A 20,679-nucleotide genomic window follows, 5' to 3' on the forward strand; every position below is an offset into this window, starting at 1 on the left:
TTTCGGCAGTAGAATTGTCTGCGTCTGGGAGCCAGAATCGTGCTACAGTGGTTTGGGGAACATTATAGTGAACTCAGGTTGATGTCTCGGCAACCAAATTCGACTGATGCAAATTCTATGCAACACATTTAGGTCGCTATCACCGCGTACGCAGATCAGCGGCACGTTATTTACGCGAATTACATGATCTGTGCGTGGACATCTAATGACACATATCTCCATGAACCTATACAAACATAGCAACAAACTGTCGAATCCCTGATACGCCGAATCAGTGATACATTTCGTTACAAAGACAGACAAACAAGCTATTACGGAGGTAATCATGATGTTTTGACTCATCAGTGTGCCACTGAATGGATCTACAAAATTATATCTTTGTAAGAAACGCAGTTCAAGAGATGTGACGTCATAAACAATGAGATCGTTAAAAAATTAGCTTTTCTTGATTGTTTTGGTGTTCACTTTTTCGACAGTCTATGGGTGAATAGTCTGAAACGAACATACCAACATAATTAGTGTTTGCGACTGCAAACATAAAAGTTTTACTTCAAATATTTAACGTATTAACTCAGTTGCAAAGTAATCAGACGTTTGAAGCTGTTTTATACATGGGAATTTGATTCTTTTAAAACAGAAAGTGCTTTTCTAAAAAGAACTGAGTTAACCATTCTTAGTGGTACAGCAGAAAATCCTTCTTTCAAGGTCTGCTGGTTTTGCTATTAATTTTGCTACTTTTGGAGCTATTGATGGACACGTTGCTTTCCCTAATGATGTACATGTTCCTTCCCTTATACGATTACTCACTGTTGGGTTCCCATTCGAGAAAAATAAGAGTAATGAAGATTCCTGTACCGAAATTTTATGAAGTTTGCTACACAACAGAACTAAGTTATTTAGCTATGAAAAGATCATTAAGAAAACAGATGTGAATCGGTTACTGGCCATAACACGCGAAGGGAACTTTCCACGAGGACATCAATGTGAACAGGAAGAAATAAGAGAGAAGTGTGGGAGGGTCATCTGTGAGTACTCATTCCTATGAAAATATTCACGTATTTACTCAGACGATCCCCCTTGGAACAAATGTTCTCTATAGATACGATATGTTAGGCAATCTGTGTGTCACAGATTTTTGTTTTGCGTACGCAGTTCTGCTTTATGTCTGCTACCAAATATTTAAGTAGAACTGCTCCATGAGAATCGTTAGCGAAGAAGAACTAGACACTACAACAACAAAATTCCTTCGCACAGTCAACTCTCGCTGTTTTCAGCCGTCCTTATCTCGTAGTAACACGTGCGACGCAGTTGCTGACGTAGCATTTCGTGTTGTTATCTGCCCCTACAGCGTTTTCGGTTGAGCTCCCTAATAACGCTGCACTTGACACATTTGTGGAACAGCGTTTATCAGCTTGTTATGAACTGGGGCTATAAACGGCGTAGCAGCACGTGACGAAAGAAACCAAAGAGCTTGCTCATGTTTTCATTCATAAAAAAAAGAGGCCACAGTCGCTCACATATAAATAACAGCGTAACTGAACATTTTGAAGCGTTCTGTTGTTTCTAATAACACACTCGTCTAAGACGTTAAAGTGAAATTTACTTTTTTAAAAAAACAAAACCTACTGAACATCTAGCGAAATAGTAAAAAACCAGCAGCGAGTTCTGGTCCTGGAACCAATTTTCAGTAGTCGCTTCAGATCATATCGACGAGATAAAAGCAGAGGTTTGTAAGTTTTTAGCTTTCTGCTTCATTTATACATATAAACACCTTTCTTTTTTTTCACTCTTACGCGGATATATTTTAGACACCACAGCAATCAAGGAATACAGCAGAACGATAAATCTGTGTTAGCGAGATTGTTCTAATACCAGTGCCCGAAATGCAGGCGTCTTTAAGTAAAAAGGCCAACGGCCTCGTCGCAGTGGTAACACCGGTTTCCGTCATATCACCGATGTTAACGACTGTCTGGCTTGGCTAGCACTTGGGTGGGTGACCACCTGGGTTTGCCGAGTGCTGATGGAAAGCGAGATACACTCATCCCTTGTCAGGGCAACTTAGAAGCTTTTTGAGAAGTAACGGCTCCGGTCACGAAAACTGATAACGACTAGGAGAGCGGAATGCTGACCAGATGCCCTTCTGTATCTGTATCCAGTAACGAGGTTAGGATGACACGGCGGTCCGTCGGTGCCGTCGGGCCTTCGAGGCCTGTTCGGTCGGAGCTATGTAAAAAAGGGTACAGTTCTATTTTACGTTTGTCCCTTTGAAGCAGGCCACCAGTCAATCGTAAGCAATAACACATCTTCATAGGATGTGCTTGCAACAATACATTACCTTCCTAATAGTATCCAAAAACATTTTAAAAAACCCGCCAGGTTAGCCGAGCGCGCTAACGCGCTGCTTCCTGGACTCGGGTAGGAGCGCCGGCCCCGGATCGTATCCGCGCGGTGGATTAACGACGAGGACCGGTGTTCTGGCCAGCCTGGATGTGGTTTTTAGGCGGTTTTCCACATGCCCCTAGGTGAATACCGGGCTGGTCCCCAAGTCCAGCCTCAGTTACACAGCTCGCAGACATCTGAACACTTTAGCACTATTCCATGGATTACACTAGTCGCAGACATTGCCACATCCGATTAACCATGCCGACCATGCGTATCCGTGGGGAAAACGGCACAAGCAAAAGAAAGAAAGAAAACAAGAAAGTATCCAAAACCATTTTAGTGGACATTAATGTGGCCTGTGTCTAACCTACGACATTATGAGAGCTTGAAGTCTGCTGGGGACACTTTCAATGAAGTGTCTGAATGTATGTGAAGGAATACTAGCGCTTTCTTCCTTAAGAGCCGATACCACAGAAGGTACTCATGTTCGACGCTGGGGTTTGGAGCGAGGTCAACATTGTAGGTCATCTCAAACTTGTACCATTGGCTTCAGGTCTGAGCCCTGGGCAGGCCAGTCCATTTCAGGAGTGTAATTGTAAACAAACCATTGCCTGAAGACGCTGCTTTATGTTGCGATGCACTGTCGTGATGAGACAAGCAATCACCTTCTCTGAACTGCTTCTCTACTCTAAACTGCACACAACGCTGTAAAATGTGTTTATATTCTTTCTTAGTGTTTATATTCTTTCTTAATGTTTTCTTAAGCGTAATGAATGGGGCCACGCCCTAACCATTCTACAAATCCAACACCTTCCACCGGATTGCCACAGGGTATAGAGTGATTCATCACACCGGATCACTCGCTCGCATTCATGAACTGTCCAGTGGGGTAGTCTTTACCTTCAGCGTCGCTTAAAATTGTCTAAAGAAATGTGTACCTTAGAGGAGCTGCTCAGTCGTTGTATCCCATTATTTTCAACTCCCTACGCACAGTCGTTATGCTAACTCGTAGCACTTCGGAACCGATGAGTTATTCACACCATTTTGTTCAAACACTCTCCGCGATGTCCTACGGTCCCTGTTCGTTAGTATGTCCTAGTCTTGGTTTATCTGTGGACGTTCCTTCGCGTATCCCCTTCACAACAGCATCTGCAAGAGTCGACTTAGGCAGTTTTGGGATGGCTTCTCGATGTCGGACCTGTTGTCATTGGACTAGGCAGTGGCACTGCCATGGTAGCGGCCGTCCGCCGTCCAAAGAGCCCCTAATTTGTTGCTGACAGAACTGCTGGGCCAAGGGACGGAGGTGTTGCACGACCTACTATTGTCTGAGCTACAGTAACAGCCTCCTACATCAAGACTGCTGGGTGCTGTGGATATGCGTTAGCGTTTACGTATGTTACAGTATTTGCTCATGGTAATGCCTCTAATAGGCAATTCGCAGTTTTACTGTCCCCATGCATATGCATCTCTACCGAGTCGGTGACTGCTAAGAAGTATTGACTAAGTACTTTTGCAAGCCCCAGCTTTAGGGACTAGCATTCTGTCTACTACCGTGTGCAAATAAACGTCTATGTTATATTAAAGCAGCAGGAGAACAGAACAGGATATGTCCGTATACATATTGCTCACAGTTGCTCGTTGCATCATAAAAATGGTACCTAATAGCATAACTGTTTGCATATGCTGGACACATTCTAAACAGCGCGAATCCACTTATTTTCAGCATACGTAAACAGTTGTGCTTGGTTCAAATGGCTCTGAGCACTATGACACTTAACTTCTAAGGTCATCAGTCCCCTAGAACTTAGAACTACTTAAACCTAACTAACCTAAGGACATCACACACATCCATGCCCGAGGCAGGATTCAAACAGTTGTGCTATTTTGTACCGTGTTTGTATGATGCAATAAGCAACTGTGAGCAATATGTACATGGACACAGCTTCTTGCACAAGGTGCTTTATGGTTTATATATTTTAGCGATGGAAAATCTTTTATAATGTGCTATTTTTATCCAATTGACATCTTGCGCGTGAGGCCAGTGTAAAATAAACATGTTTTACAACAAAAGGATTTTAAGGTGTGAAGAGCACAGCACAGTCTGTTGAAACCGGTTGTCTTAAATAAAGAAATATTTTATGCGATCTTGGCTGTTGAATGGTTTTTAGCAGTTAAACAGATCGGACTTCAGAACGAGAAAATTCAACATTTTTAGTGTGTTAAGCTTCGATTTATAGCTACAGTATTTACCCTGAACTTACGAAGAAGTATTGTAATATTACACTTTGGGTACACCCGCATATGACGTTATATGTCGTCCTTGACCAGCCGTCAAAAGCTATGAGTAGACCGAATGCGAGTGTAATAAAATTGGTAAAATTAGCTTTTTGACATTAAGATAAGACATCTCCTTTTGAGTAATTGTATGCCTGCCTTTAACATGAATAGAGAGATCTGCTTCCACTGTAATATACTGAAGAGAGAAAGCCAAACTTTTACTACCCACCAAAGAAACGTTGCGTTATTTGTAAGTACAAAGTATGGCCACCATATTTCTTCTATGTCCTTGCGCAGTATAGAGATATCAACAGCAAAAAAAGTTAAGTGTATCTACAACGTGATTCGCCCTGCCATATGACACTCACTCCAAACACGTAGAATATGAACTGTCGACGTCATGATCACCAGCCAGCTCAGCTATCCACTGTAGATAGGCTTCCAGGTGGATAGGAAAAACGTCATTTTTTTGTTTTCTTTTTTTTTCTTTCCCTGAAAAACTGTAATAACACGCGTCCTGCGTCCATGTACATGCCAGCATCACACCTTATCGCAAACGTATAAATTAATGTCGAGAGATTGTACAGCACCAGTATGTCACTCAGCCAGTCGACTCTACACTGAGTGCATTTTGATGCACAAATGTACAGGGCTATTACAAATGATTGAAGCGATTTCATAAATTCACTGTAGCTCCTTTCATTGACATATGGTCACGACACTCTACAGATACGTAGAAAAACTCATAAAGTTTTGTTCGGTTGAAGCCGCACTTCAGGTTTCTGCCGCCAGAACGCTCGAGAGCGCAGTGAGACAAAATGGCGACAGGAGTCGAGAAAGCGTATGTCGTGCTTGAAATGCACTCACATCAGTCAGTCATAACAGTGCAACGACACTTCAGGACGAAGTTCAACAAAGATCCACCAACTGCTAACTCCATTCGGCGATGGTATGCGCAGTTTAAAGCTTCTGGATGCCTCTGTAAGGGGAAATCAACGGGTCGGCCTGCAGTGAGCGAAGAAACGGTTGAACGCGTGCGGGCAAGTTTCACGCGTAGCCCGCGGACATGCTGGAAAATTGGCTCATGCCACAACTGGAGACCGACAGCGCCGACTTCATCTTTCAACAGGATGGTGCTCCACCGCACTTCCATCATGATGTTCGGCATTTCTTAAACAGGAGATTGGAAAACCGATGGATCGGTCGTGGTGGAGATCATGATCACGATCAGCAATTCATGTCATGGCCTCCACGCTCTCCCGACTTAACCCCATGCGATTTCTTTCTGTGGGGTTATGTGAAAGATTCAGTGTTTAAACCTACTCTACCAAGAAACGTGCCAGAAGTGCGAGCTCGCATCAACGATGCTTTCGAACTCATTGATGGGGACATGCTACGCCGAGTGTGGAAGGAACTTGATTATCGGCTTGATGTCTGCCGAATCACTAAAGGGGCACATATCGAATATTTGTGAATGCCTAAAAAAACTTTTTGAGTTTTGTTATGTGTGTGCAAAGCTTTGTGAAAATATCTCAAATAATAAAGTTATTGTAAAGCTGTGAAATCGCTTCAATCATTTGTAATAACCCTGTATATGCTCTTATTACTGGTGCGCGTTGACCCCACTTATTACTCCAAGCTGGTAAGTGTCCCAGACTGACGAACAGATCCTATATTATTTACATAACACACCACGAATATCCGAAATGTGTTATGCAGGCGGTAAATAATTAAACGAGGGGCGTTCAATAAGTAATGCAACACATTCTTTTCTCGCCCAATTTCGGTTGACAAAATGCGAAATTTGTAGTTGGACATAGCGGAAAATTCCCACTTCAACCCCTGCAGTTCCATGAAGTTTCGATAGGTGGTGGCACTATACGAAGTCTCCAAAATGGCGTCTGTGATGGAGGTGCGTTCCAAGCAGAGAACTGTGATTCACTTTCTTTTAGCGGAAAACCAGAGCAGTGGAGTTATTCATAGGCACATGCAGAATGTTTACAGAGACCTGAAAGTGCACTTAAGCACTGTTAGTCGTTGGGCGAGGCCTCTGTCATCATCCCAAGAAGGCCGCACAAACTTGTCCGATCTCCCTTCTTGGTCGAAGGGTGGGGTACTGAACTTCCCAGCCATTGTCAGACGACATGGTAACTTCGATGAGAGCTCCCGTGACGAGCGTGGGTGCGGAGGGTGGTGGAGCACTGTGGGTGGGGATGGGGGGGGGGGGGGAGGGGCGGTCCTGACAGGGCGTGGACACGACGATATCATGTCCCTGTGCAATTGTGCTGTTGCGGTAAAGTCAGGATTCCAGGAATGCTGATGCAGACGGCAGCGAAATGTAACAAATGCTACTGATTGAGTACCGCATGCTGGTGTTGGCGATTCTCGGAATGCTGATGTCATGAATTCCAGGAATGCCGATTTTCTGGTTGCTATATCCACTGAATCTTTACCCACAGTGTCTCATGGACACAGGACAGTGGATTGAGTGATTATCAAGTTCCTTGGTAGATTAAAACTGGGACTGAAGTTAGAAACAGAGTTGAAACGAGGAAATGTACTATCGTGCTCATAAGGATCCGAACCCCCCGAAACGGTTTGTATGCAACCTACATAACGTAGCTTTCTTACAGTTCCTCTAATCTCTTTTTGTTACAGGCCGTTGAATATGAGTCAAAATGATCTTTACAAGAGATCACTAGAGAACACTGCTCTGTATGACTATCAATCTACATGCAAATTTATACAAAAATATCTGGAAGTGCCTTATTAGAGATGGTACAGCCTATAGCGCATGTAAACTAAAATTTATCACAATAAATAAAATTTCAAGTGTCAACTTGAAATTTCATGACGATAATCTTTGTACTGGACCGGTACCCAGAAATTCCATCCAGTAACTATTTTTCCTTTCATTTAATCACGAAAGCTTTTAAACGTGGTTTCAATCAAGAATTACAAATTGTGCGCATGTTTGACCTGAAATAACGCGACGTAAAGTTTGTGTTGACTGTGGATTTGTAGCCAGCACCTAATCTTATAATTGACTGAGCATAATCGAATTTTAGATATCGAATTCATTCACCAGTAGTTAGATAATTGAAACTGAAAGGACGAGACCAAAAACTTATGCCGTACCGGGGTGAGAACACGGCACCCAACGCAATTGTTTTATAGGCACTAATAGACATTAAATACCGGTTTATTTCACCATTAGCAAAATGTGAGCATATCTCAACTGGAAAAAAAAGCGACGAAAAATTTCGTATCTGTCTGGCACAAAACCGGCACCAATCATTATTGTTGACAACCCACCAAGCGAGATTAAAATCGTAATTATTTTTATGTGTTATTTGGCGTGCGCTTGCAACAGCACAAAATGACAGGAGACCTTCACGAGTTTGTACTCCTGAGGAAACAACGGAACCCCAAAGGGGTCAATCTCACGAACGGGGAGATCTGAGTTCGAATTCCAATCCAGCAAAATTACTTTCAACATCTCGATTACAATGTAATAAGGAATAAATGCCCTGTGAACTAAAATAACGATTGGTTAATTGATCAAATAAAATTTATGGTGTAAGAGGGCTTACTGATGACAGAGGTCTACTTGTCACGACTTCCGCCTCGATTCAGTAGTACACGGACCTATGTATGATGTGTACGAGTATTTGGAATCACTTTGCAACCCTGCGTTGTCCAGTTGGCGTTACTAAAGGTGTAGAAGGTTCACGCTGGTTAACAATGGTTGCCTGAAGTGTAGCTCGGACCCAGAACTTAGCCTGTTGAAAAAATTCATCACCTTGTTTAACCCCATGGCCCTCACCACCTGCTACGGCTATCAAATACGTAATTTTCATTTGATTTTTTAATCACTAAAATAGTCAAACAACGGCTACCTGCACAAACTGAGAACACGGTAGAAAGTGGAAATTTCTACAGGAACTATTGATTTCCACTTGAGCTGCTGTGGTGCAGTATGTACACTCAAGAGCCAAAGAAACTGGTACACCGGCCTAATATCGTGTAGTCGCCCGGTGAGTACACAAAAGTGCCGCTACCCGACATGACATGGACTCGACCAGTGTCTGAAGTAGTGTTGGAGGGAGTTGCCACCAGGAATCCTGCAGGGCTGTCCATAAATCCGTAAGAATACGAGAGGGTGGAGATCTCTTCTGAACAGCGCGTTGCAAGGCATCCCAGATACGTTCAAAAATATTCATGTCCCGGGAGTCTGGCAGCCAGCGGAAGTATTTAAACTCAGAAGAGTGTTCTTGGAGCTACTCTGTAGCAATTCTGAACGTGTGGGTGTCGCATTGTCCAGCTGGAATGCACAATGGACATGAATGGATGCAGGGGATCATATAGGATGCTTACGTACGTGTCACCTGTCAGAGTCGTATTTAGACGTATCAGGAGTCCCATATGATTCCAACTGCACGCGCTCCACACCATTACAGAGCCTCCACCGGCTTGAACAGCCCCTGCTGACATTCAGGTTCCATGAATTCATGAGGTTGTCTATATACCAGCACACGTTCATCCGCTCGGTGTAATTTGAAACGAGACTCGTCCGACCAGGCAACAGGTTTCCAGTCATCAAATGTTGGTGTTGACGAGCCCAGGCAAGGCGTAAAGCTTCGTGCCGTGCAGTCATCAAGGGTACACGAGTAGGTCTTCCGCTCCGAAAACCCATATCGATGATGTGTCGTTGTATGGTACGCATGCTGATACTTTTTGATGGCCCAGCATTGAAATGTAAAGTGATTTACGGAAGGGTTCCACTTCTCTCACGATGAATGATTCCCTTCAGTCGTCGTTGGTCCCGTTCTTTCAGGATATTTTTCCGCTCGCAGCGATGTCGGAGATTTGATGTCTTACCGGATTTCTGATATTCACGGTACTCTCGTGGGATGGTCGTACGGGAAAATCTGCACTTCGTCTCTACCTCGGAGATGCTCTGTCCCACCGCTCGTGCGCCGACTATAACAACACATTCAAACTCGCTTAAATCCTGACAAACAATCATTGTAGCTACAATAACCGATCTAACAACTGCACAAGACATTTGTTGTCTTATATACACCGCAGCGCCGTTATCTGCCTGCTTACATATAACTGTATTTGAATACGCATGCCTATACCAGCTTCTTTGGCGCTTCAGTGTTTTAGTGGTCTAGCGGTAGATGTGGCACAGGTAAAACAGATGCCGAAATGTGGAGAACGTTCAACTCATACACTGTAAGCTGCATTTCGTCTGAAATAATTGCATAGGTAACAACGCTATGACTATAACGTTTGTTGAATATTACGTGAAGAATACTGAAGTATGTACTCCACCATTCCAAGCAAAATTTTCCTGTAAAAACTAGATTGGCCCATAAGTTCGCGAAGACAATGTTTTTGGCAGGTTGTCATGCAGGTTGTTGTAGGGACATTTGTAAATTGTCAATTTGTATTGAAGTTCTAGAATCGCTCTTGCAGTGCTTACTGAATGTTTGCATATTTGAAGGTTATGAGGATCTTTGTTTAAGCGATAGAAACGGAAAATAAAAGCCTAACATTTATGACAGTTTGAACTTAATACAGGTTGCAGGCAGCTGAGGCAGCTGGAAACGTTTGTGCCGTGTGTGGTAAGTACAGCAGAAAAATTGCACCAGAAAATAGTTTTCTCATTACAAGAAGGATCGTTTCGACGTGCATTATGCGCCATATCTAAGAAGCTAAGATCTACAGTGAGTGGCTTTCTTGCGGTTTACCACAATTGCCGAAATCAGTGTACCCGTTTATTGGTAAATGTGATGAACTGCGATCATTTAATTTTCGTGAGACACTTGCATTCAATGAGCGATATGAGGCAAAAAGGAAGAAAAAAAAAGAGTTGGGTTATATGCCTCGCTTACAAGATTAGAGATGAAGCACGAATCACAACTGGGAAGGATGTGGGAGGACATCGACTGTGCCTTCTCAAAGGACAGATCCCAGAATTTGTCTTAATCGATTTAAGGAAACACCAGAAAACTTAAATCGGAATGACGGATATTTGAAGCACTGTGAGGTAATTTCATAAAAAGAAAGTAATGGTTGGACCTAACAAAAAATATCTGAAGCAAAGGCCGATAGGAGTGATCAAATTGAAACGTTATGCGTCCTGGTACGGTTTTATATTACAAGCTGCATCCCATGGATGTGTCCATCGCAGGTGGCATCTGTTGCCAACAACTGAGACAGTTTGTGCTCATAGTATAAGAACTCTGGTGAAGGAAAATGCATCAAGCGTTGCTACTGCAAGTCCCATACACGTTCTGCTCATTTTACAGAGGAACCATATCCAGGAGCTTGGACGGAAAGCCATCCCTACTGCACTTATTCTAATCTTGTCCCATCAGAAGTTTAATTTTCTCGGCCCTTATCAAACTATCATCAAAAAATTTTTTTGAAGAGGAAACTGCACTTTAAATTTGGATTGGCGAGATCTTTATCCCCAAACCAGCAGCTTTCTACAGGCATTGAATCAAAAAGCAGTTTTAGTTAATACGATAGAGTATATCGCTACTGATTAATTTTTCTCTTACGTTTTCTGTTATATTCAATAAACCAACGTTAAGAGCTATAAAAATAAGCACTGTTCCAATACAAATGATTTACAACGTACCATGATAACCGTGCGTCGAAAGTATAGGTTGGTAAAAAAAATAGTTTCTCTAATACGAGCCTGCCCATACCTTCAATCATTAGTTAGATATTACGCATTCTTGACCTTTATAAGGGCTGTGTCTACGTGAAGTCCTGAGTACTAATCAAGAAACATTTTGGAGCTACCACGAAAATATGTAAATATGTAGACCCAAAAAGAAATACTTACTCTCGTGCTCTAAATCTCCTGGCCCCAGAGACTGCAATCGGTTTTTGGCCTTGTCAAGTAGCCTCTTCCACAGTATTCCGTCTTCGGCGTCTTTTTTTCTTGTTCCCAATACCTGTGCATCCTTGGCAACCTGGTCTCTCCATATCAATTTTGGCCTATGTATAAGTCTTCGTCCTTCCGGTTTATTCTTTGAGACTTCTCTCTTCTGTAGACGTGGCCGGCCTATCTTAGTCTTCTTGTCTTGGCCTCCAGAAATACATCTGGTTCTTTGTATAGCACGCTGAGCTCCTTGTTCTTTCTTCTTCGCCATTCTCCTCCCTCATACACTCCTGGAAATGGAAAAAAGAACACATTGACACCGGTGTGTCAGACCCACCATACTTGCTCCGGACACTGCGAGAGGGCTGTACAAGCAATGATCACACGCACGGCACAGCGGACACACCAGGAACCGCGGTGTTGGCCGTCGAATGGCGCTAGCTGCGCAGCATTTGTGCACCGCCGCCGTCAGTGTCAGCCAGTTTGCCGTGGCATACGGAGCTCCATCGCAGTCTTTAACACTGGTAGCATGCCGCGACAGCGTGGACGTGAACCGTATGTGCAGTTGACGGACTTTGAGCGAGGGCGTATAGTGGGCATGCGGGAGGCCGGGTGGACGTACCGCTGAATTGCTCAACACGTGGGGCGTGAGGTCTCCACAGTACATCGATGTTGTCGCCAGTGGTCGGCGGAAGGTGCACGTGCCCGTCGACCTGGGACCGGACCGCAGCGACGCACGGATGCACGCCAAGACCGTAGGATCCTATGCAGTGCCGTAGGGGACCGCACCGCCACTTCCCAGCAAATTAGGGACACTGTTGCTCCTGGGGTATCGGCGAGGACCATTCGCAACCGTCTCCATGAAGCTGGGCTACGGTCCCGCACACCGTTAGGCCGTCTTCCGCTCACGCCCCAACATCGTGCAGCCCGCCTCCAGTGGTGTCGCGACAGGCGTGAATGGTGGGACGAATGGAGACGTGTCGTCTTCTGCGATGAGAGTCGCTTCTGCCTTGGTGCCAATGATGGTCGTATGCGTGTTTGGCGCCGTGCAGGTGAGCGCCACAATCAGGACTGCATACGACCGAGGCACACAGGGTCAACACCCGGCATCATGGTGTGGGGAGCGATCTCCTACACTGGCCGTACACCACTGGTGATCGTCGAGGGGACACTGAATAGTGCACGGTGCATCCAAACCGTCATCGAACCCATCGTTCTACCATTCCTAGACCGGCAAGGGAACTTGCTGTTCCAACAGGACAATGCACGTCCGCATGTATCCCGTGCCACCCAACGTGCCCTAGAAGGTGTAAGTCAACTACCCTGGCCAGCAAGATCTCCGGATCTGTCCCCCATTGAGCATGTTTGGGACTGGATGAAGCGTTGTCTCACGCGGTCTGCACGTCCAGCACGAACGCTGGTCCAACTGAGGCGCCAGGTGGAAATGGCATGGCAAGCCGTTCCACAGGACTACATCCAGCATCTCTACGATCGTCTCCATGGGAGAATAGCAGCCTGCATTGCTGCGAAAGGTGGATATACACTGTACTAGTGCCGACATTGTGCATGCTCTGTTGCCTGTGTCTATGTGCCTGTGGTTCTGTCAGTGTGATCATGTGATGTATCTGACCCCAGGAATGTGTCAATAAAGTTTCCCCTTCCTGGGACAATGAATTCACGGTGTTCTTATTTCAATTTCCAGAAGTGTAGATTGATCCACATATCTTTAGCCTCGCCTCTGTTTCTTGCTTCTCATCGTTTTTGTTGTTTACTATTACCGCCAGACATATAGTTATCGATGAGCAGAGTTTTCCGTCTTCTTGTTCTATAATTTCTTTCTACCCTCATGAATTTTGTTTTCGCATCGTTTACTTCTAATCCAGCTTCCTTTGCTTTTTGAAAGAGTCTTTTTACCAATATTTTAAGGTCGTCCTGATTTTCAGCGATTAGTGCTACGTCATTTGCAAGGGCCAGTACATTTATTTTTGTTCCTATTTTAATTCCCTCTTCTGATTCACTTGCTGTGACTAGCGCTTCCTATATTACAATGTTGAACAAAAGGGGTCATATTCCATCTCCTTGCCTGACTCTTGTTTTTGTGCCAAACGTCTTGGAATATTTTCCATCCATTTTCACTACCCCTTTAGAGCCTTTCAGTGTCACTTTCACAAGATTTATAATCTTCTTCGGTATTCCTAATCTCTGCATTTTCGCCCACAACTTATCACTGGATATACTGCCATAGTCTTTCTAAAAATCAACAAATAGTATTGCCATTTTTTATATTCCCAATGTTTAGATACGGCTTCTTTCAGTATAAATATCCGGTCAGTAGTTGAACGGTTCTTCATAAATCCCGCTTGTTTCTCATTTATTATCTCTTCTAGATATGGTTCTAATTTTTTCTGGAGAATCTTAAAGAACACTTTTTAGGCGGTGCTAATTAATGAGATGCCTCTGTAGTTCCTGCATTGTCGTTTGTCGCCCTTCTGTCGACTCCTCTGGCATTCTTTCTTCATTCCAGATGTTCGTAACAAGTTTGTGTATTTGTTTTGCAATTTTTATTCCTCCCTTCTTAAGCAGTTCAGCTTTTACGACATCTCTCCCTGGATCTTTGTTGTTTTTTGGTATCCTGATTGAGTCTATTGTCTCTTTCATTGTCGCCGGTTCAACGAAGGGATCTATACTCTGATAATCATATTGTTTCTCCATTTCTACGCTTCTATCTTCAAACTTTAGAAGCTCCCCAAAAAGAAACCCAGTTAACAAGCTATTCAACGCCACACATAAATCAATCAAATTGTGTATTCAGAAATAACTAACCATTACGTTGGTAAAAATAGAAAAATACGGGTTTAATGTCACTATTTCTTAAATTTTTCACCTTTAGAACTAGAGGGGCGAGGAGACTTAAGCTGAAGGAATTGTGATTTCCTTATTTATTATCGATCTGGACGCTTGTAGCTCGGATAAAGAAGACGTACGACAAATTATCTAATCTCCGGCAAGATTGGAACCAAGAGCTTTTGCATCGCCCGTAGAAAAGTGCTCATGATAGCACTTAGCTATCGCACTTACGCAGTCTGCTGTACACTCTCATCGCCACAGTAACTGGCAAGGCAGATAATTCGCGATGTAAAATATGAGATTAATAGCAGGTTCTGCACGGAATGATCTCTTACATTCAACTCACAAATCTTATAACCCAACGTACTCTTTAAGTGAGAATCATTCGTATTATTTATTGGAAATAATAGTAAAATATCAAACAATTTCAGCTGGAAAATTCAGAAACACTCCATTGAGTAAATCGAATATCACGTAGTTGTCAAACATATTCTACAACGTTGCCAGTTCTACACTGTACTAGTAACAGTGAGATACGTTTGCACAATGAGTTGAGCTGGCTCGTGTTTGGGAAGAGAAAGTGGTGCTGGCTGCCGCTATATTGACTGCGAGGCGAAATACCTGTCCTAGAGTATAGACCAATGAGTGTCATTCACATCTCTTTTACTATGATATGGGTCTACGTCATAGTTATGAATAATACTCAGGTACTCCGAGTGCAGCTCACATATTATAAACAAGAAGCAGGGGGAATTACTTGGGCAGTTCTCTTCTTCAGTGCTCGCTTTTGTTATTCTGACTTCAGCGTACTGCAAACTAAATGGCTCATTCCCAGAACAAGTTCGCATTATTAGCACTATGAGTAAATAACAGGCTTTTTAATATTCTATACTTAAAACAGGTTTATTTAACAATGCTTTCATTATTGACACCACTCCAAACACGTAACACTAATGAAAAGACCACATAACACTGATTACAAAACGCGAGCATCCACAAAGGAATTTCAGAAGCTACGAAAAAAATGTAATTTCAAATCGGAAAAGCAAACTGTGCAGGGAAATCTTGCACAATATCCAAAATGTAGGACTCAAATACCCATCTAGAAAATCAAACGAATTAGTGAGTGCGGTGCTAGTTCGATTATTGCTTCAGATAATGTGAAAGGAGAAGCAGTTGTGATGAGAATGTGGAACAAAGACCGTGTAAACACTGAGCTAAATTCTCAGGTATGTCATCCGTAAACAAAACTGTGATTCAGTCTACAAAAAACAAAGAAACGATACATATCATCTACTCGTACAGATTATAGTGTAACTACTGGTGACGCTTTGTGAATAAAAGCGAAAAGCGCTTGATGAATCACAATTTTAATTTTCGAACAGCTTCAGACAGACAGAAGCGAAAGTAACAGACGTTTATCTAGGTGAGCGTTGAATGGAGTTTCTATGCAGCTGCTCGCTGTGGGAGCATTTAGCCCACAGTTTATTTCCTAGTTCTTTCACGCCAGCGATGCCTCATGGTTATCAGAACATGCGTATGAGACTGTAATTGTTAGACTGAATTGCTACATTAAATACTAGGTTACTTACGGCCGAATCTGTCTCAGCAGACAGCACTAATCGTAATTTTATTTCAACTTGGGCACTATTGGAAAGGCTTAACAACACATTCAAGACGGAATGGTAGTTACAGCTACACACATGGAACATTCCATTTCGAAAATCTTTAGAGAATTCAGTATTCCGAAATCCAAAGTATCAAATGTGTGGCGAGAATATCGTATTTCAAACGTTACCTTTCACCATGGCAACGCTGTCCCCGACGGCTTTCACTTAGCAACGGGAGCAGCGGCGTTTGGGTAGAGTTTTCAGCACTAACAGACAAGCAACACTGCATGAAATAGTCGCAGAAATCAATGTGAGACGTATGACGAAATCTGGCATTAATCGGCTGTGGCAGCAGAGACTGACCCGAGTGCCTCTGCTAACAGCACAATATCACGTGAAGCGTCTCTCCTGGGTTCGTGACCATATCGGTTGGACCCTAGGCGACTAGAAAACCGTGGCGTGGTCCGTTGAGTCCAGATTTAAGTTGGTAAGAGCTGTTGGTAGGGTTCGAATGTGGCGCACACCCCACGAAGCCATGGAACCAAGTTGTCAACAATCCACTGTGCAAGCTAGTGGTGGCTCCATAATGGTGTGGGCTTTGTTAACATGGAATGGACTTGGTCCTCTGCTCCAACTGAACCGATAATCGGTTGGGAGTGGTTATGCTCGGCTACTTGGAGACCCTTTGTAGCCGTACATGGTCTTCATGTTCGCCAAAATATGGGATTTTTATGGGTGGCAATGCGATATGTTACCGGGCCACAATTGTTCGAGACTGGTTTGAAGGACATTCTGGACAATTCGAACGAACGATTTGTCCATCCAGATCGTCCGACGCGAACCCTGTCGAACGTTTAGGAGACATAATCAAGAGGTCAGTTCGTGCAAAAAATCCTGCACCGGTAACACTTCCGTAACTATGTACGGCTATAAAGCGGTCTTCCAACGACTCAATGTGTACATACCACGTAGAGTTACTGCACTACGCCTGGAAAAAGGGACTCCGATAGGAGATTAAGAAGTATCCCATGACTTTTATCACCTCAGTATATATTTATCATAATTCGATTTTGGTTTGTGCTGTCGAGCGAGGTGGAGACGTCATTTTAATATTTTGTGTGGACCCACTTGATTGTAACTGGTGGGAATAGCTCGTATTTACATGTACAGGGGGTGGTCAAAATATGGAAACACCAAAAACACAACACATTACCATGTCGAAAACGGTATAGGAAACCGTTAGCTCTAAAATCCAGGAGAGAACACGCTAATAGCGTGAAATCCTACCTATATCCCTGACAGAGGTCTCATTTCGGCTGGGGAGGGAGCTGACAAGTTTCTCCAGGTATGTTATCTCCAACTGCCACTCATTGCTGATTGGTTTTCGTGGAGGTGCCAAATTGTGGGGAAGTTGATCGCTAGTTTTCATCATCCGTTCCAAATAGTCCCAGACATTTACTATGAGATTAAGATCGTGTGTTCGGCAGATCGGCTTTTGGCTCGAATTCATGGAGTAGCAGTAGTGCATGATGTTGATTGCCATAATAATTTCTAAATATGTAAATCAAATATCTTACTTAAAACGCCATCATTCTGAATTTTTTGGGGTTTTGCTAAGTCAATTTATGACAGTGTTTTTTTTCTAAAAAAATATCTTTTTTTAAGAGATCATTATTTTAAATATCTGAGATTGTTCAAGCTGAGTAAGATCTGAAAGAAATAAAAATTCTTCTTAAAGTTTACCGTTGTTAAAGAAATTTTCTGTTAAAAATTTTTGACTGAGAATGGTGTTGCTGTTGTGTTACACTTGAGTTCCCCTTCCATACCACAGCCCTTGTGCTGACCTTTACCTCTCCCTGCTAAAATTACTTTTTCATTCAGCAGATCTATGGCTGTGGTACCCAATACGAAGAAAATCACCTCCCTTGTGATAGTCAGGAGTGTTTGGCCGAAACATGGGCGACGGGCATGTCTGCCACCATGTTCCCACGCAGTTAAACATGGGGCCACTGCACATCCAAGTGCTTCACAAATACAGATAATGCACGATTGGACCGATAATGCACGATTGGACCAGCTAAGCCAAATGGAGGTCCACAGTGAGGTCCCTCTCAGACCCAGTCCCATGCTTATATCGATGTCTTAAACGAGTACACAGCATCCCACATCCTTCACAGCAATCACTAAACATCTGACTCTGCTCTCACCATTTGTATATCCGACCAAGCGTAGTAGCAACAATAAAGACGATCAACACCAATGTATACTGCTTGCCGCCCAACCTGTTGCTGAGAAATGCGACTCTAATCATTTAGGTACACGGCGATAGTGTGTACGTGAACGAAGTTACCCTGACATCCGATCATGGCTTCCGGGTGCTATATATATATTTTTTTTTTTGTCGGCTAGTGTACGAGTCTTCTTTTCGTGATACACAATGTGCCTCATTTATCTTACTCCCAAAGATGTAGCAGATACGCGGTAGTGCCTATTTTTTAAAATCGAACCATGTACATTTTATTCAAGAAAATACTTGCCCTCTCCAAGAGCTATTCACAGATATCAATAAAAAGTAGATGTGCAAACTATAAAGAGTACACACGTTGTGAATAAACCGAGCTGTTTACTTCCTTGATTGTATACATTACTTACCCAGTGTAGAGCTGTAGTGGAGGTGTGGGTTTTCTTTATGATTTCCGACTTACGTAAACACAGGTACTCATCTTCCTCCAATGCACAAACTGTGTTGTTGCTTTAGTGTACAGTACACAGCATACCAGTGTAGTCGTTCATCGGAGTAACTTGGTAACTGCATGGTGGTAGTATATATTGTGAATCCAGTTTTTGTTGTGTTAAGATATATGATGTATAATGTACACACATGACGATAAGGTAGAAATGCTGCTGATCTACGGAGAAAATACGTTAACAGCAAATAATTTAGTAACTTGCCTCTTTATGCTCAGTGCTTTAAGAGAACATTATGATTATTATATTATTATGTCTATCTTGTACTCTACTGTACATACTTGTACGGTAGTTTGCTGTAGGCGGGCAAAATTCCGTTCAGGCACAACTAGTGTTCAGTAGACTATTGTATGACAAGCCATCGCCTTCTCTCTGTATATTTGGTCGTCTCATTTCTCGTCTACGTGAAACGGGAAGTTTAAATGCAAGACCTCGAAATCGTCGTAGGACACGAACAGATGACGCTGCTGAGGTCACTGTGCTTGCTGTTATAGGAGCGAATCCTCGAGTCAGCAAACGACGAATTCAACATGAAGCTGTTGTCTCGAAAACAAATGCACATCCTATTCTGCAACGTCATAAATTCCATCCTTACTATGTTCATTTGCACCAAGAATTTCACGGAAATGACTTCAACCATAGGGTTCAATTTTATCAGTAGGCTCAGCAACAACTTCTGACTAATCCTAATTTGTACACAGATGTTCTGTTTGGCGACGAGGCGTCATTCTCCAACAGACACATTGTCAATATGCGAAATATGCACTGTTGGTCTATCAAAAACCCACAATGGCTCCGACAGGCAGAGCAGCAACGTCCATTGAACGTTAATGATCGGTGCGGAATTACTGGAGGTAGCATTATCGGACCTTTCTTTGTACACGGCAACCGAAGTGGCAAATATTCCCGATTTTTAAGACTCACTCTTCCTGTTCTCTTGGGTGCCGTACCTCTGAATCAGAGGATGGTCATGTGGTATCAGCATGACGGATGCCCTGCACATAACGCCTTACGAGCATGACGAATTTTGGACCGGAAATACTCTGGTAGGTGGATTGGACGTGGTGACTTAAAAAAATTAAATCCCAAGATTCGGTTAAGTGATCGAAAACGCTCTATTATTGACTGAAGTTCTGGTGTCGTCACAGACTAGGAGTAAGACGAAGCTGTACGTGTGTTGCAGGAGTGTTAGCCGAAGTTACTACTGTTCTTCCGTACTTTTTGTGCAAATGGTTTAGTTATTTAGTGATGGAAAACACATTTGCAACTTTTAAGCAACAATGGAAAGGAATCTTGTGAAGGTAGATAGTGGAAACCGTCCGAAATCTGATGCGATTATAGTCTCGTCGTCCTTCAAAAACGAATCAGATTTTTATATTCCAGAAAGAAGAAACGTGAAAAATCCATTGCACGGCGATTAAGTCAGAAGTACTGTGACGCAGCACCTGGTAGCAGAATTGTCTTAGAACAGAGGAAATCTGGAGATGGACTGCTTTCTCAGACGATTCTGAAAAGGCATTCCCGGACCACTAGTTAAAGCCTGCGTAATAAAACACAGTGGAAGCTTTCTCATTCAGAAGATAATTCTGACTGTCAATTGCTGTAGCTGTTACCAGAACTACTACCGTTTTCGAGAAACTTCTTTTCTCAATTTTCAAATTGTGGGAAAGCGTAATAACACTCGTTTGTAACTGCAGGGCATCATCGTGTTTGCCTTCTTCAGGTTTAAACATTGGTGGTTTACTGGTCTTTCAAGACATTACTTTAAACCACCAGGAAATTAGGTCGACTGCATACTTTACTGCTGCTGAGATACCATGATTTAAAGTTACTTATGCAGAAACAACTTTCATTTTATCATCATGCCTAAGACTTCTTACATTAAGTCCTACGTTCTAAGCAATGTTCGAC

This window comes from Schistocerca serialis, chromosome 5 (assembly GCF_023864345.2).
Source record: "Schistocerca serialis cubense isolate TAMUIC-IGC-003099 chromosome 5, iqSchSeri2.2, whole genome shotgun sequence".
NCBI lineage: Eukaryota > Metazoa > Arthropoda > Insecta > Orthoptera > Acrididae > Schistocerca > Schistocerca serialis.